At 40.8% G+C, this 23,104-nt stretch overlaps 1 long non-coding RNA gene across 2 annotated transcripts in view; it reads right to left on the bottom strand.

Annotated features, from left to right (window-relative positions):
* Positions 1–95: 95 nt before the first annotated feature.
* LOC133477437 (uncharacterized) overlaps positions 96–23,104 on the bottom strand; it is a 36,361-nt gene continuing 13,352 nt past the window's right edge. Inside the window, exons 2-8 of one of the 2 annotated variants that reach the window (XR_009788360.1) lie at positions 20,782–21,130; positions 19,160–19,311; positions 18,914–19,084; positions 18,586–18,798; positions 18,326–18,490; positions 10,578–10,738; positions 96–10,387 (exon numbers count right to left, since the gene is read on the bottom strand). This is a non-coding gene — a long non-coding RNA (uncharacterized LOC133477437). The remainder of the gene's footprint in view (positions 10,388–10,577; positions 10,739–18,325; positions 18,491–18,585; positions 18,799–18,913; positions 19,085–19,159; positions 19,312–20,781; positions 21,131–23,104) is intronic. The other variant, XR_009788361.1, reaches the window with a different exon arrangement.

Raw genomic sequence — 23,104 nt, 5'->3', positions numbered from 1 at the left:
TTTCCCTCTGAACCTTACACATAAAAGACAATTGGTGGTTGATGCATGAAACTATACTATACTGTCCATTGAATGTCAAGAGACTAGAAAGACAGTTTACATTCCAAAAATGTAAGTCATGGACACTGACCATGGGCATTTTTAAAAAAATTATTAGTCTCGTCATATCAATCCCAATAACTCCCCAAAATAATTATCATATTCCCATTGTAATACATTTTTCCCCGCTTGTGTAATTTAAATGTCATGACAGGAAAGAGTGCATTGTGCTATTGCGTAACTACAGTTTTTTAAGTCATCACATCCAGTGATAATGTAGGCCATAAGGTTTAATTATCGAATTGTCATTTACACATTTGCTAATGAAATCTGCCCAGTGGTTGTCCACGTTTTGACAACCATAACCAAACTTAAAATGTTGAAAGGCTGTCAATCGATGTTCTTAAAATGTGTACAAAGAAGTGTAAATCTAACATTCTATTGTGCAGTACGTATTGGCTTTTAGACCGCAACAAGTGCACAATCTAAGGTTACCTGGTTTAGAACATAAACAGTGTTTTCTTAAGTAATCGTGTGCTTGCTTTTCGTTATTTGAAATCACATCAATGTGGAATGTACAAGTAATGCTGTAATGCTTGTGTCATTAAAAATGCAAGTTACAGCCTCACAACTGCATTAGGAGGACTCTCCTATTACTGTGGTACAGAATCGGGTGTATTTTAATACAACAAGCAATTATTTCCCAAAATAGTAGATTATTACATTAAAAGGTACCTTACTGAAGATCCATATAGAAGACCAGAATGTGTGTGTGTGTCTGTGTGTGTAGGGAGGGAGGAGGGTGGGGGTTAGTGTGGGGAGGGGGTTCATTTTGCTGAATGTATTAGTGGATTTTTGCTGAACTTTGACTTGGGCTACCATATCCAATTTGTTGATAGTGAGAAAGAATACCAAATTATTACAAACCGCAATTCCAATTAAGTTTGTGCATTGTGTAAAACATATTAGAAAGAGAATACAATGATTTGCAAATCCTTTTCAACCTTAATTTGAATACACTACATTATACGTATTTATTGTTCAAACTGATAAGCTTCCATCCATCCATCCAGTTTCTGAGCCGCTTATCTTCACAAGGGTCGCGGGAGTGCTGGAGCCTATCCCAGCTAGCATCTGGCAGGAGGCGGGATACACCCTGAACAGGTTGCCAGCCAATCGCAGGGCACATAGAAACAACCAACCATTCGCACTCACATTCATACCTATGGGCAATTTAGAGTCTTCAATTAACCTACCATGCATGTTTTTTGGATGTGGGAGGAAACCGGAGTGCCCGGAGAAAACCCACGCAGGTACGGGGAGAACATGCAAACTCCACACAGGCGGGGCCGGGGATTGAACCCCGGTCCTCAGAACTGTGAGGCAGACGCTCTAGCCAGTCGTCCACCGTGCCGCCTGATAAGCTTCATTTTTTTAAATTTTTATTTTATTTTAAAATATTCATTGTGAAATTAATGCCCGCAACACGTTCCAAAAGTGATTGCGGCATGTTAACCACTGTGTTACATCACCTTTTCTTTTAACAACATTTAATCAACGTTTGGGAACTGAGGACACTAATTGTTGAAGCTTTGTAGGTGGAATTCTTTCCCATTCTTGCTTGATGTACAGCTTCAGCTGTTCAACGGTCCGGGGTCTCCGTTGTCGTATTTTGCGCTTCATAATCCGCCACACATTTTCAATGGGAAACAGATCTAGACTGCTGTCAGGCCAGTCGTGTACTCACACTCTTTTACAATGAAGCCACGCTGTTGTACCACATGCAGAACGTGGCTTGGCATTGTCTTGCTGAAATAAGCAGGGGTGTCCATGAAAAAGACATTGCTTGGATGGCAGCATATGTTGCTCCAAAACCTGCATCTTCCTTTCAGCATTAATGGTGACTTCACGGATGTGCAAGTTACCCATACCATGGACACTAACACACCCCCATACCATCACAGATGCTGGTTCAGCATATATTGGTGTTAAAAAAAAAAAGAAAACGCAAAATTTGCAGAATCTCACATATATATGGCACAGAAATCACACCGTACATTCAGGGTACTAATGCAGACTTGTACACATTTGTAAAGGCGTGGGATTTCCTGATTTTTAATTGTCGATATATACGTGTGTGCGTGCGTGTGTATATATATATATATATATATATATAAATAAAATACACATTTAGAATCACAAGGAGTCCATGTTGTAGTGTTTTCGGTCAGAGAAGTGACTCATTTTGAGGGCGTGTCTGGTCCTCATCAATCTGCTCAGTGGGCTTTTGGGGGTGATAAGAGGGGGGTTGTTCTTTGTTGAACCATCATCAATCATCCTTCCTCTCCCATCAGAGCTGTGAGTCACAAGGAGACAACGCAGACCTTCTTGGCGCAATCTGTGTCTCTTCACTGTTAAGTCTTATCTTCATATTTAGGAGGGAAGAACGAGCCTCATCTCTGTTGAGTATCTGTGCGAGTCAAACAGACATCATGCGAGCTTGTGGGCTTATCAGAGGAATGTTGGCGGTTAGTTGGGGGGATTAGGGTGCAGAACAGGCCAGGCTCTGTGATCATTAGCCTGAGAGTCGGTATCTGTTACACTGGCTTTTGAACTTTGCACTGATGACAATCCGGATGGACCTTTAACTCTTTGGCCCGGAGGAGACGACGTTCATGATTTCCAAAAATAATTTGAAAGTAGCACTCGTCAGATGAAAGCACCCTTTTCCACTTCACGTCAGTCGATCTCAGATCAGCTTGGGCCCAGAGAAGCCAGCAGCATTTCTGTGTCTTACTGATACCATAGAGTGGAACCTGGATATAACCGACTAATAGGGGTGAGGGGTTATCCATTACAGCCGTTTGTCCATTTTACTGAAGCACTTTGTTGTAGCAATATGCACCCATATTACTCTAGTGTACATTTTTTCAAACTTTTTTTGTGGACTAAAACACCCAGTACAACGCAAAGTTATTATAAATAAAAATAAAACAAGCTTGAAAATGTTTGAAAGCTTCAAAACTTCCAAACTTACAACGCTGGTGTGCTTGGTCATGGTGACATTGTTGACGTACAGTACTCATCATAGTGAGGAATTAGTGTGCTTCCTAGTTCTAAATCTGATGCTATAGGCGAATGGCTTGACATAAAAACTGTTACTGTACCAAAAATAGCATGTTCCAGACTCCAGATACCTTTGTGCTGGATTCCTCAGCACAAACACTGCAACCATGCCGCTCTCTCTTTCTGTCTGCGCAGCGCTCTTTACACAATAGACAACAGATATAACCATCATCACCATGGCCTCCCCGTCAATGCCCCATGTTCAACATGTTCACCACGTACACAGCAAACACGTCTTTTGGAAATGGATCTAGTCATATTGTATATCTGTGACCTGGAAATACGTCAGTCCCATGCTCTGCCTGCATTAAGCAACAGTGCCAGGAAACAACAGCGGCCAATTCTGGAACTAACAAACTTTGTTAACAGCAGTGTTACAAATGGAAACTACTTTTGAACACATTATTCACTTCTGATTGTTTTATCCGATATCCATTATATCGGCGTCCGTTTTATGGAGGTTCCACTGTATATGGCTTTCACTTTGCATAGTGAATTTAACTTATTTTTGTAGATGTAGCGACAAACTGTTTTAACTGACAATGGTTTTCTGAAGTGTTCCTGAGTCTACATGCAAGCAATATCAGAGGTGCCAACCCATAGGAATTCACTTCCAGAACAATTTGTCCAAATTTGTCTGAATTTCCATATTTTCAAAATTTTTTCAAGAACATTACCGCGGGACAGTTATTGCAGTATGTTTTGTAATAGGATGAAACTCATTGTGCATACTGTTCAAATGCAGAATATAATCATTACTCTATAATTGTAATCTTTAATAAATTATGGCTTCAATATTAATTGCATCAAACTTGTAATGGTGGACTCAGGTGCAGCCTAAATCAAAGTATATGAGATTTTGACATACCATTGTCAAAGGTATCTGTCTAGAGATTAAGTCGCCTTTATCAATTCTGTTTTCAACCTAAGTAAAAAAAAAAAGTTTTAAATCAGATTAATCAGATCTCAAAAGTGAATTAAAACTCAGCACTCTATTTTGCAAACATACAAATAACATCGCTGACAGACTGAATTGGATAGTTTATACATGGACACTAGATTTCTCTTTGTACTTGTTGATGTCTTCTCTTGCATGCTGTTTATACCATATTGTTGTACAGTATTTGGTGGAACGGTGGACAACTGGTTCGCGCATCTGCCTCACGGTTCTGAGGACCCGCGTTTGGGTCCGGCCTCGCATGTGTGGAGTTTGCATGTTCTCCCGATGCTTGCGTGGGTTTTCTCCCACATCCCCAAAATATCCATGGTACGTTAATTGAGGACTCTAAATTGCCCGTAGGTGTCAACGTGAGTACGGATGGTGGTTTGTTTTTATGTACCCTGCGATTGACTGGCGAGCAGTTCAGGGTGTACCCTGCCTCTCAGGCACACCCGCAACTGTAGTGAGGATAAGTGGTACGGAAGATGAATTAATGTACAGTATTTCCTATCTCCACTATTGCTACTGAAATGATGGAAATTTCCCCATTGTGGGACCAATGAAGGTTATCTTATATATCCATCCATCCATTTTCAGAGCCGCTTCTCCTCACTAGGGTCGCGGGCGTGCTGGAGCCTATCCCAGCTATCATCGGGCAGGAGGCGGGGTACACCCGGAACTGGTTGCCAGCCAATCACAGGGCACATACAAACAAACAACCATTCGCACTCACATTCACACCTATGGGCAATTTAGAGTCTCCACCGTGTCGCCTTATCTTATATAAGACATATTTATTATTAAATTAATATACATAAAATCTGACCCCATTGTCAGATGATGTCTCCAGTGGCGTATTAATTTCCAGTTCAGAGGCCGTGAATTATTTTACATTTATATCTCCAGACACGGATTAGTTGCCATGTTATTTTGTTGTTCAAACTTTGTTACGCTCTGCTATAACGTGGTTCCAGGTAGACCTATGTTCCTATGTTACAAGTGTACTGTATCACTTATTTCTGTATTTTGCGACTTCGTGACATGATAGCTTAGCAATTAGTATGATGCTTTTCGGTCTTTTCTTACAAACTCCTCGGCCTCCCGTCGTGATAGCGTAAACGATATGGGTAAGAAGCATGGCAAGAAGTATCGTTTTTTCACTGCCATGGAGGCGATGATTAGTGACAATGCATTGAGACTGGACACAAAGAATTTTAACCTCGGCTGCTTGGTTGGGGGGGTCGTAATCAAATAGTGTGTACCAAGCAGATTTTTTTCCTTTTTTTGGGGGGAAACAATATGGTGTTTATTTCATCAAACTCATGAAATTTTCATCAAGGTGGCCAGACACAGCGCCATACTGGCCGGTAATGTCCGACGCTGGATGTTTTTCACCCCTAATATCCGGAACAATCGGTGTTACGGCCATAGCGAGTCAGCGTTGAGCGATTTCCGTAACAAAATACGAACATTCCATAACATTTGGCAGCTCTGCAATACTCTTAACACATGATGCCATTTTTTTTTTTTTTTTATGGAGTGCCGCCTGAGGGATCAAAAGTCACAGGTGTTCAAATGTTGTTTTTCAGCCTTGCCGCTTACGTGCAGAAATCTCTCCAGATTCTCTGAATCTTTTGATGTCAGTATGGGCCATATCTGATGAAATGCCTTAATTCGTTGCAACTGTATGTTGAAAAACATTGTTGTTAAACTGTTGTACTGTTTGCCTATGCAGTTGTTCATAAAGTGGTGAACAGCGCCCCATCCTTGAACAACTGAGCCTTTCAGGGATGTTCCTTTTATACCCAAGTCTGACACTCTCACCTGTTTCAAATTATCCAATCTGTGGAATGTTCCAAACAGGTGTTTTTTAAGCATTTCACAACTTTTCTTGCCCCGGTCCCAGCTTTTACAGAATGTGTTGCTGGCATCAAATTCAAAATGAGGGATGATTTGCAAAAAAAAGTTAATCAGTTTGAACATTAAATATCTTGTCTTTGTATTCAATTTAATGCTGTTTGAAAAGCATTGGTAGATTGTATTCTGTTTTTATTCGTTTTACACAACATCCCAACTTCATTGGCATTGCGGTTTGTATGACCAATGTATGTTAGATTTGATTGCTTTAGAAAGTTTAGTAAAATGACCACAGCTCTTACATGAAGACAAAACAGAAATGCAGGGTGTCTTGCTTTTATGGAACTTCACCATTTCCAAGTTTAGTTCCAATAAGTTAGAATTTTTTTTTTTTTTTACATATATACACGTGTCTGTGTGTATATATATACACATTCACACACACACATACATATACAGCGGCTGAAATATGTATTGAACACGTCACCATTTTTCTCACTAAATATATTTCCAAAGCTGCTATTGACCTGAAAATACACCTAAAATCTATCAAATCAAACAGCAATCAAGCCCCTTGTTAGTGAAAATTAATATCAGCTGGTTCAGTCCTAATTGATGGCCTACAAAAAGGTCTCATTGTCAAGGTAAGAGTCAAGAGACATCTCACGACGGGTAAGAGCAGAGAGCCGTCTCAAGAACATTGCAATTGTTGGAAAACATAACGATGGCATTGGTTACTGGCGCATATGTAAGCTTCTGAATGTTCCAGTGAGCACGGTTGGGGCCAGAATACGGAAGTGGAAAGCCAATCATACCACCATAAATTTGCCTCGATCAGGTGTTCCTCGCAAGATTTCCAAAAATACCTGGAATTAGCAGGTACTGTTGTCACAAGGAAAAGACTGAGTAATGCACTCCATGACCTGTATGCACGCTCAACACGCAAGACCCAAATATAGTCTGATCAGATGACAGCAAATTTTAACTGTTTGGATGCCATAATGCACACCACGTTTGGAGGAGAAATGACACTGCACATCACCTACAAAACACCATACCAACAGTGAAGCTCGGTGGTGGGAACATGATGGTGCGGGGCTGATTTTCAGCAAATGGTCCCAGTAAACTTCACATTATTGAAGAAAGGATGAATGGGCAACTGTACCGAGACATTCTTGACAAAAATCTGCTCCCATCTACGAGGATGCTGAAAATGAAACGAGGCTGGACATTTCTGCAGGATAATGATCCAAAACATACTGCCATGTAAACTCTCAATTGGTTTCAAAGAACAAAAATAAAGCTGCTAGAATGGCCCCGCCAATCACCTAACTTGACCTAACCTAATCTAACCTAGGAGATAAGTTGTTTGGGGATTCACGCCCCAGGTAGGGCACTAGTTGATGTATGAGGTCGAGAGGTTCCGACAAGATATAGTCGTGCTCGCCTCCACACATGGCTTAGGCTCTGGTAACAGTCCCCTTGAGAGGGGTTGGACTCTCTTCCACTCTGGAGTTTCCCACGGTGAGAGGCTCCGAGCAGGTGTGGGTATACTTCTTGCCCCCCGGCTCGGCGCCTGTACATTGGGGTTAACCCCGGTGGACGAGAGGGTAGCCTCCCTTTAGGTGGGGGGACGGGTCCTGACTGTTGTTTGTGCCTGATTGGGAGGAACGCCCCCCCCCCCCCCCCCGCCCAATCAGAACAGTGGTGTTCTGTTATTGGACTTCTGTGCTCATCACGCATTGTCCATAACGAACACCATGTTCAAGCATAAGGGTGTCCACAAGTACACCTGGCACTAGGACACACGAGGTTGCAGTTTGATGATCGACTTTGTGGTCGTGTCATCTTGCAGCCTCATGTCTTGGACACACGAGTGAAGAAAGGGGCGGAGGCGTCAACTGATCACCACCTGGTGGTGAGTAGGCTCCGATGGTGGGGGAACATGCCGGTCCGACCTAGCAGGCCCAAACGTATTGTGAAGGTCTGCTGGGAACGTCTGGCAGAATCCCGTCAGAGGGAGTTTCAACTCGCACGTCTGGCAGAACTTCACCCACATCTCAGGTGAGGCGGGGGACACTGAGTCCGAGTGGACCATGTTCCGCTCCATCATTGCAGAGGCGACACTCCTCAGCCTCCCTGGTAAGGTATATTAAGGAGTGCTGGAGAGGAGGGTCCGTCGGGAAGTTGAATCTCAGATTCAGGAGGAGCAGTATGGGTTTCGTCCTGGCCGTGGAACAGTGGACCAGCTCTACACCCTCGGCAGGGTCCGCGAGGGTGCATGGGAGTTCGCCCAAACAGTCTACATGTGTTTTGGGGACTTGGAGAAAGCTTCCGAACGTGTCCTTCGGGGAGTCCTGTGGGGGGTGCTTCGGGAGTATGGGGTACCGAACCCCCTGATATAGGTCCCTGTACGACCAGAGTTTGGGCCGCATTGCTGGCAGTAAATCGGACTTGTTTCCGGTGAGGGTTGGACTCGGCCAAGGCTGCCCTTTGTCACCGATTCTGTTCATAACTTTTATGGACAGAATTTCTCGGCGCAGTTGAGGCGTAGAGGGGTCCGGTTTGGTGGCCTCACTGTTGCAGCTTTGCTTTTTGCAGATGATGTGGTTCTGTTGGCTTCATCGAGCCATGATCTCAAACACTCAATGGAGCGGTTCGCAGCGCAGTGTGAAGCGGCTGGGATGAGAATCAGCACCTCCGAATCTGAGACCATGGTCCTCAGTCAGACAAGGTTGGAGTGCCCTATCCGGGGTCTGGGATGAGATCCTGCCCCAAATGGAGGAGTATCTTGGGGTCTTGTTCACGAGTGAGGGAAGAATGGAACGGGATATTGACAGGCGGATGGATCGGTGTAGCGTTTTTATCGGTCTGTTGTGGTAAAGAAGGAGCTAAGCCGAAAGGCGAAGCTCTCAATTTACCGGTCGATCTATGTTCCTACCCTCACCTATGGTCACGAGCTGTGAGTCGTGACCGAAAGAACAAGATCCCGGATACAAGCGGCCGAAATTAGGTTCTTTCGCAGGGTGTCCGGGCTCTCTCTTGGAGCTAGGGGGTGAGAAGCTCATCCGGGAGGGGCACAGAGTAGAGCCGCTGCTCTTCTGCACTGAGAGGAGCCAGATGAGGTGGCTCGGGCATCTGATTAGGATGCCTCCCTGGTGAGGTGTTCCGGGCACGTCCCACCAGGTGGAGACCCCGGTGTCGACCCAGGACACACTGGAGAGACTATGTCTCCCGGCTGGCCTGCCTCAGGATCCCACCGAAAGAGATGCATGAAGTGGCTGGGGAGAAGGAAGTCTGGGAAGTCAGTCTAAAGCTACTGCCCCCACGACCCGGCCTAAGATAAGGGGAAGAAAATAGATGGATGGATGAAAATTCAACATCAATAAAATATATTCATCCATCCATTTTCTGAACTGCTTATCCTCACTCGGGTCACTGGTGTGCTGGAGTCTCTCCCAGTTATCTCTGAGAGAGAGGCACACCCTGAACAGGTCACCAGCCAATCGCAGGGCACATATAAACAAACAACCATTTGCACTGACATTCACACCTACGGGCGAATTAGAGTCTCCAATTAATCTACCATACATGTTTTTGGTATGTGGGAGGAAACCAGAGTATCTGGAGAAAACCCACACAGACACAGGAAGAACATGCAAACTCCACACAGGCGAGGCCGGATTTAAACCGGGGTTCTCAGAACCATGAGGCAGATGTGCTAACCAGTCGGTCAACGTGCCGCCTAATAAAATATACTGTATATGGATGTATATTTTCTGTTTTATTCTGTACATTTTTAATATGCATGTTTTAGGAATGCGGGAACAGGAGGAAGACAGAGCACTCGGGATTCAAATCCAAAACCTCAGAACTTTGAGAAAAACGTGCTAACCTCTTGTACACCATGCTGCCTAGCTTCATAATAAAGTTTTTAAAACGTATCTACATGAGTCAGTGTGTGTTGTATACAGAGTGAAATGGAAAAAAGGAGGACTATTTAAACTAATGGCAGCCTTTGCAGTTAGCGGTAGCTTAACCCCTCCCCGCACGCATGTACACAGAACACAGATACCTCCAACCCTATGATTCAATGATGCGCTGGTAACTCTGGAAAAGGTTGGGGCTCAAAATCAATAATCCCAATTTTGAATACATGTACTTGTAATCAGATAAAAAAATTTGTGAAACTGTCATGAAATAGTTACCTTTCGTTCAGTAATTACATAATCCCATTACATGTATTCCGTTACACCCCAAGCCTGATGTTTGTACAATTAAAATTTTTTTGTAAAACATTTTTACATGTGAACATGGACAACCAAATTACTTCCAATAATGCGATGAGCTGTACGATCAAATGATTGCGCAAACATGATTTTGTATGATCCACCTTTGCCTTCGACACCGCAGTCTTCTGAGACACTGAAAGATAAGAATATTGAGAAAAATGGGTGGGATAAAGTACAATTAAAACATTTTGCAAAGAGAATATTAGTCACCAAAATGATCCATATGCGCACAGTAATTTAAATGAGAATCCCTAATTACAGGTCAATCTCCTGTTGAGCCATTTTTCAAATGATTGTTTAAATCAGCATTTCACAACACTTACTCTATTGTATCCAATGCATATTTCTTGTTCATTGTTAGTGCAATGAGCCGTCTGATGTCCGCATCGCTCAGCTTGTTGCCAATCATAAGCAGCTCAGGTAGGTGCTTTGGGTTTGACTTCAGGGCAGCAGTCTGGTAAGGAACACTTCTTGAGCAATGTCACTGCATTTTAAAAACACACAACTAAAGTTGGTCATATCAAACTATAAAAAGGGGATACGCTGGATATAAACAGTATACAACACTATTATGTTTAAATGCCCTGTTTTTGTGATGAAAAAACATGGCATCAATTCCAATGAAGTTGGGATGTTGTGTTAAACAAATAAAACAGAATACAATGATTTGCAAATCATGTTCAACCTATCCTTAATTGAATACACTACAAAGACAATATATTTAATGTTGAAACTGATAAAACTTTATTGTTTTTAGAAATTAATCATTAACTTAGAATTTAATGGCTGCAACACATTCCAAAAAAGCTGGGACAGGGTGTTGTTTACCACTGTGTTACATCACCTTTTCTTTTAACGACATTCAATAAACGTTTGGGAACTAAGGACACTAATTGTTGAAGCTTTGTAGGTGGAGTTCTTTCCCATTCTTGCTTGATGTACAGCTTCAGCTGTTCAACAGTCTGGGGTCTCCGTTGTCGTATTTTAGGCTTCATAATTCGCCACACATTTTCAATGGGAGACAGGTCTGGACTGGGCAGCCTAGTCTAGTACCCGCACTCTTTTACTACGAAGCCACGCTGTTGTAACACGTGCAGAATGTGGTTTGGCATTGTCTTGCTGAAATAAGCAGGGGCATCCATGAAAAAGACGTTGCTTGGATGGCAGCATATGTTTCTCCAAAACCTGTATGTACCTTTCAGCATTAATGGTGCCTTCACAGATGTGTAAATTGGCACTAACACAGCCCCATACCATCACAGATGCTGGCCTTTGAACTTTGCGTCCATAACAGTCTGGATGGTTCTTTTCCTCTTTGGCCCGGAGGACACGACGTCCACAATTTCCAAAAACAATTTGAAATGTGGACTCGTCTGACCACAGAACACTTTTCCACTTTGCATCGGTCCATCTGAGATGAGCTCGGGCCCAGAGAAGCCGGCGGCGTTTCTGGGTGTTGTTGATAAATGGCATTTGCTTTGCATAGTAGAGTTTCAAGTTGCACTTAAGGATGTAGTGTCAAACTGTATTTACTGACATTGGTTTTCTAAGTGTTGCTCAGCCCATGCGGTGATATCATTTACACAATGTCGGTTTTTGTTGCAGTGCCACCTGAGGGATCACGGGCATTCAATGTTGGTTTTCGGCCTTGCCACTTACATGCAGTGATTTCTCCACATTCTCTGAACCTTATGATGATATTATGGACCGTAGATGATGAAATCCCTAAATTCCTTGCAATTGTACATTGAGGAACATTGCCCTTAAACTGTTGGACTATTTTCTCACACACTTGTTCACAAAGAGGTGAACCTCACCCCATCTTTGCTTGTGAATGACTGAGCAATTCAGGGATGCTCCTTTTATACCTAATCATGGCACCCACCTGTTCCCAATTAGCCTGTTTCCCTATGGGATGTTCCAAACAGGTGTTTGATGAGCATTCCTCAACTTTCTCAGTCTTTTTTGCCACCTGTCCCAGCTTTTTTGGAACGTGTTGCAGCCATAAAATTCTAAGTTAATGATTATTTGCTAAAAACAATCAAGTTTATCAGATTGAACATTAAATATCTTCTTTGTAATGTATTCAATTAAATATAGGTTGAACATGATTTACAAATCATGTTACAAATCATTGTATTCTGTTTTTACACAATGCCCCAACTTCATTGGAATTGGGGTTGTAAAACCATTTTCACCATTAATGTGACCGATAACCTGTACAATACAATTGAAAAAAAAGAGAAATATATTTGAGGGGGAAGAAAAACAAAACTGAGATAATGTGGTTGCACAAATGTCCAAACCCTTTTGTAACTGGGGGTGTGACTGTTAAGAATTAACTAATCACATTAAAACTGCCACCATTTAAAGTGCCTTTGATTAACTCAAAATAAAGTTAAAATGTTCTAGCATGCTGACCATAACGACATCCCCCAAATATGTAATTAAACGTTATGGTCTCAAGAAAGCAAAGTTGAACTTTTTGCCTAAAATTACAAGTTACATTTGCCACAAACACAACACTGCTCATCACCAAAATAACACCATACCTAAAGGTTGTACAGTTTTTTTTCCCCAGCAGAAACTGTGGCCTTTGTCAAGGTGGAAGGAAATATAAACAGTTTAAAATAGCAGTCCGTGTTAGCACAAAACTTTCAGGCTTCTGCTAAAAAGCAAAAAAAAACACAAAAATGACAGGAAAAGCCTACTAGAACAAGTTAATCAGAGGTGCTTTAAATTGTGGCAGGTGTGTTTAATAAGATTGGTTTAAATCTGAACACAGCCACATCCCCAGTTATATGAGTATGTGCATGCTTGTGCAACCACATTATCTCAGTTGTTTATTTTTACTTCCACTACCAAGATTTTAAACATTCAGACAATTGAGTTGCACAACTTACAGGTCAGATTAATGGTAAAAAAATAAAAAAATAAAGTATTATAATGATTCATCTCGGTCCTATCTTTTATATCACAAATGCCTAGTATTTGAACAGGAGAGTGCAGACTTCTTATTTCCTCTGTAAATAAGTGGATAACTGTTTAGAAGTTGTAAGCCTTCAGGAGACATCCCTTGTTTCTGACTCAGCATTGATGCATTTGGACAAACAGGGACGCTCAGGTAACTCTTTTAATCATAATGGTGATGAGGAAACTATTACATGCATTGCATTATTGACAAGAGCCAAGGACAAAGGACATTGATAAGGTTAACAAGTACATGTACTATTCCCATTGTAAACAGTCTGCATTGAAATCATACACAAGTTACAGATTAATATACAGTATTCTTCCATTCGCGCGTTGTCTTTTTAAGTTTTATTTATTTATCATGAGTTTGAAGTTGCCTTACTGGAAATGTTTGTCGACAAAAAAATGAAATTTGCTGCTATTTCCACCATTGGCCACATTCGCCTGTTGGTACGTAACTCAGTATTTTAGGCACCTGGCTTGCACGTTTTCAATGTGGTGGATTCTCCCGTAACGACTTCTGACACACCCACTGCACGTACCCTGCTGGTTTGCACGTTACGGCTTGAGAGCCGTGACTCATTGAAGTACATTAAAAGAACATGTCACACTTTAAAAGTGAAATTAACCCTGTACTGGACACAGAAGTTGATGATCGCCTGTGAGAAGCGAGCACCGCTCGTCTAGCAGGTTACTTCAAAAGGAGCATGTGTTTTTGTATTCTCTAATGTCTCTTAAATACATATTGTACAATACAGTGGTGTGAAAAAGTGTTTGCCCCCCCCACGCCCTTGATTTCCTTATGTTTGTCACACTTAAATGTTTCCCACAATCAAATTTAAAATGCACTTTTTAAATTAAGGTTTTTATGAAATTGTTTTATTTTATCTACATGAAATCAAATAATTATTTAATTAGATCAATGAATAAAAAGTAAATAAGAATGTAAAATGTTTTTATAAAAATATTAATTTCTATTTAATTATTTAGGATAGAATTATAAAGAACCAATTATTCATTGAAATAGACAATTATTATTATTAAAACCAACCAATTAAATGAGCGACATGAATATAAAATATGAAAAATACTTTCAATTAACCGATTTTAGGAAAATCTGGGCGGCACGGTGGCCGACTGGTTAGAGCGTCAGCCTCACAGTTCTGAGGTGCGGGGTTCAATCCCCGTCCCCGCCTGTGTGGAGTTTGCATGTTCTCCCCATGCCTGCGTGGGTTTTCTCCGGGCACTCCGGTTTCCTCCCACATCCCAAAAACATGCATTAATTGGAGACTCTAAATTGCCCGTAGGCATGACTGTGAGTGCAAATGGTTGTTTGTTTCGATGTGCCCTGCGATTGGCTGGCAACCAGTTCAGGGTGTACCCCGCCTCCTGCCCGATGACAGCTGGGATAGGCTCCAGCACGCCCGCGACCCTAGTGAGGAGAAGCGGCTCAGAAAATGGATGGATGGATAGGAAAATCTGCTAAATTTAACAAATATGTGCGACTCTTGATAATGTCAATGCTCGCCGGACCACAATAAATAACGGAGTGTGTCACCTGTACTTTCAAAACCCCAGTGTACACTCACTATCGACAAAAAGCTTAACATAAAAATGTCATAAAACTGTGAGCAATCGTCTCCCAAATTTTTGTCCACTTCAACCTCTGAAACGAAATGAACGAAATCCCAAATATTGTGTATGTTGTGGATATGTTGTGGGAGCAGGCTTTTATGCTCATTGTTGCAACCAATCATCATAGAAATGTATGTGGACATCTCTAATTATGCCCACTTCAACATCTAAAAAAAAGAAGGAAATCCCAATCATTTTGAATGTTATGTATTTTTGTATCGATAACGGGCCTGAGAGAAGGCTTTGATTCCGGTGAGTGGCGAAAATGTACCGTAATATACAGACCCGTGAAAAATGATTGCCCCCCCCCCCTTCTCAAAGTCTTGCATAGTCTCCCTAGTTTAATGTTTAAGATCATCAAACAAATGTAAATATCAGACAAATATAACCCAAGTAAAGTTAAAATGCTGCTTTTAAAAAGGTGATCTCATTTATTAAGGGAAAAAAAACAACTATTCAAAGTTACCTGGCCCTGTGTGAAAAAGTAAAGGCCCTCTAAAACTAATAACTGGTTGGGCCATTCTTAGGAGCAGCAACTGAAATCAAGCATTTTCTATAACTGGCAATGATTAACATCTCTGTGGAGATATTTTGGCCCACTCTTCCTTGCAGAATTGTTTGAATTCAGCAAAAATTTAGAGTTTTCTACCACGAACGGCCTATTTAAGGTCATGCCACTGCATTTCAATTGGATTCAAGACTCGGCCACTCCACTGTTTGACTGTTGGTATGGTTTCTTTTTCTGAAATGCTGTGCTACATTTACACCAGATGTAGACACAAACCTTCCAAAAAAGGTCAACTTTCATCTCGTCAGTCCTTATAATATTCTCCGAAAAGTCTTGGGAATCATTCAGACGTTGTTTTGCAAAAGTAAGACGAGCCTTTATGTTATTTTTGGTCACCAGTAGCTTTTGCCTTGGAACTCTGCCATGGATGCCATTTTTGCCCAGTCTCTTCTTTATTGTTGTGTCATGAACACTGACCTTAACTGAGGCAAAGGAGGCCTGCAGTTCTTGAGAAGTTGCCCTGAGTTCCTTTGTTGCCTCCTGGAAGAGTCATTGCTGTTCTCTTGGGGTAATCTTTGTAGGCTGGCCACTCCTGGGAAGGTTCACCACTGTTCTATGTTTTCGCCATGTGAGGATAATGGTTCGCTGGAATCACAAAGCTTTAGAAATGGCTTTTGTAACCCTTTCCAGACTGATATATGTCCGTTTATTTCTCAACTGTTCTGGAATTTCTTTGGCTCTTGTCATTCATTTTGTTCCAGCTTTTTTTTTTTTTTTTTTAGATATTTTGTCCAACTTGATTCTGTCAAGACAGACTCTGTTCAAGTGATTTCTTGATTGAACAGGTCTGTAGGTAATCGGGCTTGCGTGTCATCAGTGAAAATTAACCAAAAATTGTGATTAGCCATGATTTTACAAGGGGGGTAATTACGTTTTCACACACAGCCAGGTAACTTTCATTAGTTCTTTTTACTTAATAAATGCAATCACCATTTAAAAACTGCATTTTAAGTTCACTAGGGTTAAAGTTGTCTGATATTTACATTTGTTTGATAATCTTAAACAACGTGGGGAAACTGCAAATATATAAGAATTTGAGAAGGGGGCCAATACCTTTTCACACACTGTACATTTTTAACAATAGACATAACATCATACTGGAATGAAAGTACACTTTTTCCACAACCCCTAGGTGACTTATCCAATTTTCCTTATACCCATGAATAATGCACTCTATCGGCCTTTGGTGATTTTTTTTGGGTGGGCGAAAATGCACATTATCCACAAGAAATTACATTGTCTCTCTCTGCTACCTTTAACTTTCCATCTTCGTAGTTGAAAACATACACGCACGCACCCACGTACACACACACACACACACATTAAATAGTTATACATTTACTTAAATATATATACATTATATGCCGTAAAGAGGCCTACATGTCTCGAATTAAGCTGTCTCGCTTAGGCTCTAGTAAGTTCAGCGCACTGGGAAGATGAATCATCATATTGCCCTTTCTGGTTTACAATATACGCTGCCACGTTGTAAGACACTTATAGAAAGCATTGGGAGTCAAAATTTGCATTTAGCGCCTCCAAAGGTACATTGAAAATCAAAACTGTGAATCAGTTTTGCCGCGCAGACAGTCGCGAAGACGGAAGCACGCAGGGGCGTATGTGACACAATGGGCTTGCATGAAAACGGAAATGAAGCTATTCGGTTGAGGAGCGGTTGCAAGATGTGGGGAGGGAGGAAGGGAGAGAAAGAGAGAGAGAGAGACCGAGAGAGAGAGAGACGAGAAAAAATATTGGAAATATTTGTTTTCTCTTAAGGTTTCTTCATTTTAGTTTGAACAAATTGAGTACTTCCAAATCTTGTACAAAGAATATTTGCCTTAAACCTAGTCAGCTGGTCTAAGTTTATAAATGCACAGCCATTAACCTAATGTATCAATATATCACACAATGCTAAATGCTAGCTGCTTAAGTGAAGATGCACAAAGGCTGTTGGTTTGTTTTAATGAATGCCTTTGATGCCCAACGTGAATTTAAGAAATACAAAATGTTCATTACATAAAAAAAGGAACCAATTAGTTGTGTTATTCAGTGAAATGTCTTATTTTCGCTTTTGTAATCATAATTGCTCTTTAACCAAGCAAAAATATAGTTTATCCAAATACTTGTTCGATAGAATTTTCAGTAGGATACTCAAGTACTAAAATATTTGTTATCTACAGCCCTACATTCAACTCCCCTACTATATTGTTGAAATTTATTTAGTCCCTGTGCAAAAAAACATGCTAAAAAACATTGCTCCTCAAAATTAGAAAGTTGCTCGTCAAATGAAGAAATGGTGAACAAAACTGCTCCTCAAAGACAATACTATTTCAAGTCTTGGCCTGTATCGGCGTCTTCCGAATGTATTGGTTGTCACGTTGTCTGGAGACATCTCTGAGACATTTTCCTGGTGACAGCGGCAAGCAATATTTTGGTCACCCAGGTCCTGGATGTGCCGCGACTGATTACCTCTGCTAGTGAGATATGGCAGGTTACACGTAGCGCGAGTGACATGAATTAACACCTGCGATCTCACTCCCGTGAGTGAAGCGAGGCAAACTTTTGCTTTGCATCTGGTGTGAGCGCAGCATAAGTCTGTATGGTGTACTTTTTTTTTTTTTTATTTCTTGACTGTTTTTGTGTATGTGTTCACTGTGATGGGTTAAATGCAGAGAACACATTTCGTGTGCATGCATGCATGTTCATGACAATAAAAGATGATTCTTCTTCTTCTTAAACATATTCACCATTTCTAATGTGTCCTGTCTTTGACACAGTCTGGATGACAAGTTTCCCTTTGGGACAATACTGTACACTGGACTGAACTGTGAAGTAACATTCAAATATTTGACTGACCAAATATGCATGCCACTTATGTTTTACTTTAAGACAACTTACGCTAACTTTTCAAGTCAAGTCTCCTCAGTCCCACACAGTTTCTTCACTCCCTAATCCTGGATGTCATTGTCAGAGAGATCCAGCTCGCCGATCCTGCAGGCCGCTGATGCAAGTACCGATGCCAATTGTGTGCAACAGTCATTGGTGAGATCGAAGTGGCTTAGGCTGAAATGCAGAAAAGAAAAAATAAAAATTTCAATTACGTTCTGCTAACGTTGCAGGGAAGAATGGACAAGGGATGATTCAGATTCAAAATTCACTTGAGAGATTTGAAGTGATTGAAAGGATTCTTAAGGCCAGATGAAATTTCGTTGACTCCCTCATCCCCAAGTCTGTTGGTGAGATCCAGCTCCCTCAGCTCAACTGACTGCCACTCCATTTGCTTTGTCCCCTGAGTGTAGAGTTGGGAGACACAAGCCAGGACCTTTGCCATAAAAAAGCAGCCCGCAGTAGAAATTCCACATCTTGACACACTAAGGAGGAGAGATTTTAGTGTTTTGAAGATTATAACTTAAAAATAACATGAATTGTGTTTTTCCATGTTTCGGGCAGAAGCAAAGCAGTAAAAACAGAGAAACAAGTCCTCACCTTAGCTTTTCCAGACAGGACCATGCATACATTCCTGCGCAGATGAGTCCAAACCCAGCATCTGTTAATTGGTTGCTGTTCAAATTTAATTCCACTAGGGTGCTACTTTCCGACTTCAAAGCTCCCCCAATATGTTCACAGCTTAATACGGTGATTCCGCAGCAATACATCCTACAGAGAAGCAAAGCAATACAGAATCTCCCAGAAATATTGCATATAATAAAATTTGTATGAAAGAAGACTCACCGCAATTTGGTTAACTGCGATATATCATATCTGTTGAAGAGTTCATTGGCCCCTTTGTCTCCAATTTTATTGATCCCAAGATCCAATACTTTCATATAGTTTGGGGTTTTTCTCCAAAGCCAACCTTTTGACCAAAACTGCATTTTGCTATTCTGTAATGACAAATATTACACATAAACATTAAACTAGAAAGAGCAAAGGCTTCCAACAATATATCATATTGAGTAGCTGAAGGGGGGGGCTCGAATCACATGACTTTAATCTGACACGAGTTTCCAACATTACGACTTGCTTGGCTAAACTTGTAATAGACACAACTTGACTTTGTATTCAAAAGACTCAACACGGCTTTGATTTTAACTACATTACTTGACAAGTCTTTTTGCTTATACGGTAGTTCAAAAATCTGCATTTTCAACATAATGTGCAGAGGCGACAGAAACACGTACAGTACTGTATTATTGAAGGAGATCTTTAAATTTGGATTAAAGGATTGTTTTTCATAAAATTGTGAAAAAGAGAATGGCAAGATAAGAGACAACATCTAACGTAATGTAACGTAAAGTAACTTCATCCAACACTATATAACCCAACGACGCAGGTAAGTTTTGACAGCTTCATAGTTTAGCTCACGATGGCTGGTCAAACATTAACCAAGAAGAACAATAGAAAAAAAGGTGGCGAGCCACACAATGAAGTTATGGGACAAAGTAGTGGAGGGAGACCCAGGAAAAGAGTATTTGTGACCATCAGTATGGTTTCATACCTAGGAAGAGTGCTATATATGGATTATTTGCCTTGAATATGTTGATGGCGAGGTACAGGGAAATTCAGAAGGAGCTCTTGTGTCTTTGTAGGTTTAGAGAAAGCATATGGCAGTGTACCCAGAGAGAAACTGTGGTACTACATGAGGAAGTCTGGACTGGGAATTAAGTACTGTACTGTATGTTAGAATAGTACAGGACATGTATGAGAGCAGTGGAACAGTGGTGAGGTGAGTTTATAGAGGTTGGACTGCATCAGGGATTAGAGCTCTGAGCCCCTTCCTCTTTGCAACAGTAATGGAATCTCCATGGACCATGTTTGCAGATGACATTGTGATCCGCAGTGAAAGCAGGGAGCAGGTGGAGGAACGGTTCGAAAGGTGGCTGCATACACAGGAAAATAAAGGAATAAAGATTGCCTATGCCTTTCTGTGACTATTCCAGTCTCTCTGCTGCAACCTGCTGATGACACTCTGTGACACTATAAACTCAGTGGCTACTTCCCTCTGAGAACATCCTGTTTAAAGCCAATGGCAAAGTACTGTTGAACAATTGTTAGCTATCCTCTTGATCATCAAGCTTAAGAGGACTGTTTAAAGAGCAATTATAATAGAACCAGGTAATTTATTTGTCGATTGATCGATCAAACACCTGTTGTGCCATTCAGCTCTTCGTTAAGAGAACAGCAAGTTGTGCAAAAAGTACTGAAACATTTCACAGTTGGACATGTATTCAATGTTGAGGGCAGATAAAATGAAGTTCATCTGTAAATGCTATAGGGCATTTTATGTTCATCCTGAAAGCCGAAGTGCTAGTTCTATATTAATTAAAATGTATTAACTGTTATACAAAACTTACTTAAGTCCTTCCAGCTGGCATTCAAGACATTTCTCAAACCATTAGCAAGATGCTTCAGTCCGCTGTCTCCTAAATCAGTGCTGCTGAGATCCAGCTCTCGCAGCCTCTGACCTTTTTTCAAGGCATTAGAGCAAGGTACTGACAGCCTTGTGCAGTCACTCCACAGCAATGTAGTCTGAGCTTTTTCAATCTACAGTTTGGACTTGTCAGGCCCTCCACAAGCATCTTGACTCCAGCGTCAGTGATGCTGTTGTATCCCAGGTCAAGCTCTCTCAGATATGATTCTCTTGTGCTCAGTATAGATGCCAAGGCTGGACAACACTTGTTGGTCAGATTAAAGAATCGCAACCTGCGGGTAGATGGAAACATCAGATACTAGCACTGGCTGTAAGACAAAGTTGACGAGTGACCAGAAGTAACGTCCCACCTTTTCCTGCACAGTTTCACAGTATTTGTTTCCTCTTAATGGGATACATTCTACATTGTGCTGCAAATACTGCTCCGAATATAACATTCCAATCTGTATTATGAAATTCAGTGATTTTTCAAAAACAACGTACCTATTGTGTTTACCAATCCAAACGAACATCTTGCAGAAAAAATTAAGCGTTTCTATTCCAGTCAAAATTGTATAACACTAAACAGTAGAATTTACACCGATTTGATCAGTCTGATCAGTATCGGCCGATATTTAGCATTTTATGCTGATCGGCTTTAATGCCATAATTCGCCGATCCGCTCCGCAAAAGACATTAACTCCACGTCGTTGCGTGCACAGAATATTTGAATCCAAAAGCTAGTTCATTTTTAGCCTTGTCGGGTGTCTTTTGACGTAGTACTGTAAATAGCTGATGGCCAATGAAGTTATTTAAAAAATAAATAAATACATTTTTAAAAAAAACATTGGCGGTGTGGGACAGACAACACGTCGGAGACAGGCAACACGTAATGCCCGGATCAGACAACAAGACAAATTTGCTCTTTCACGATTGCACTGTCAGACTACTGCAATAAAATCTTGTATTCCGATACCACCGCATCCCGTTTTTTACGATCATTGGGCTTTATCTAGTCAACTCAAATTGGACCGGATACACTCGTTACCGTGGCAACGACAACAAGAGTGGATCGTGCCGACTGTATTCTAAAAAATTTTTTTTAAAAAAAAAAAAAAAAAAACTGGGAAAAAACGTGTTGGTGGTCATCGGTGCTCAAGACAGGAGAGGACGTTCGTTTAAGGCTTGCTTGAGGTATGTTCACGTACTTTTATTACGATACGGGTCACAAGCAGGCAATAAAATGTTATGTAGCCTAGCAAGCTAGCAGTAGCACGAACAGTTGGACGTAAACATGCCGCCGTTCTGTTGAATCATGCTCTAAAGCTTCGGTGTGGGTGAAGTAATTAAAAATAAGTTAATTACAATAAGTTAGCACCCATGATTTCTGTCATGTAATGTTGCTTTGACCTGACTGATTAGAATACACGATCTGACTAGAGCAGTGATTTCCAACCTTTATGGAGCCAAGGAACATATTTTACAATTGAAAAATCTCACTGCACACCAACAAACAAAAATGTCACAAAAGTGGATACATTAATTACTGTATGTACTTCCTGCCATCTAATAGAAGACAATTTATCATTTGTTCTGTCTGTCACTATGCCTAACGGGCATAAGAGGAACAAAGATACATTATTTATTGTAAATATATTTTTTTGAGCAATTAAGTACACAAGTATATACAGTAAATGAACAGGTCATTTAAAAAGACAGATTCCTCCAGCTTGTGATCGGATTGGTGATCGGTTATCGTTTTTTTAAACTCGCTGATCGGCACCAAAAATCCTGAACGTGTAAAGCCTACTAAACAGTAACACATTCATCCATCTTCATTTGGTAAATTTACATGCCTTTTCCTAATTTCATTTAGGAAATATGCAGGTGGATCTCAATCTATCAAGAATATAGTGGGGAAAAAAATGAATCTCTGTCGTTTGTTTAAAAAGTTAAACTCATTATATATATTTATTCACAACACTGTGAAAAATCTTATGTAATAATTATAGTATATTAATAATTATAGCTTACAGCTGACGAAAAATTCAAATTCACCATCTCAAAAATAATATTACATAACACCAAATAAACGAATAAAAGAAATAGAAATGTTGGCCTTCTGAAAACTACAGTGTGCTAATCAAAGGCAGTCAATACTTGGTTGGAGCTCCTTTTGCATGAATTACTGCATCAATAGTGTGAGGCATGGAGGCAATCACCCTGTGACACTAAGCTGAGGTGTTCTGGAAGCACAGGGTTGCTTT

Source organism: Phyllopteryx taeniolatus, chromosome 4 (assembly GCF_024500385.1).
Source record: "Phyllopteryx taeniolatus isolate TA_2022b chromosome 4, UOR_Ptae_1.2, whole genome shotgun sequence".
Classification (NCBI taxonomy): Eukaryota; Metazoa; Chordata; class Actinopteri; order Syngnathiformes; family Syngnathidae; genus Phyllopteryx; species Phyllopteryx taeniolatus.
This window is presented reverse-complemented; position numbering and strand designations above follow the sequence as displayed.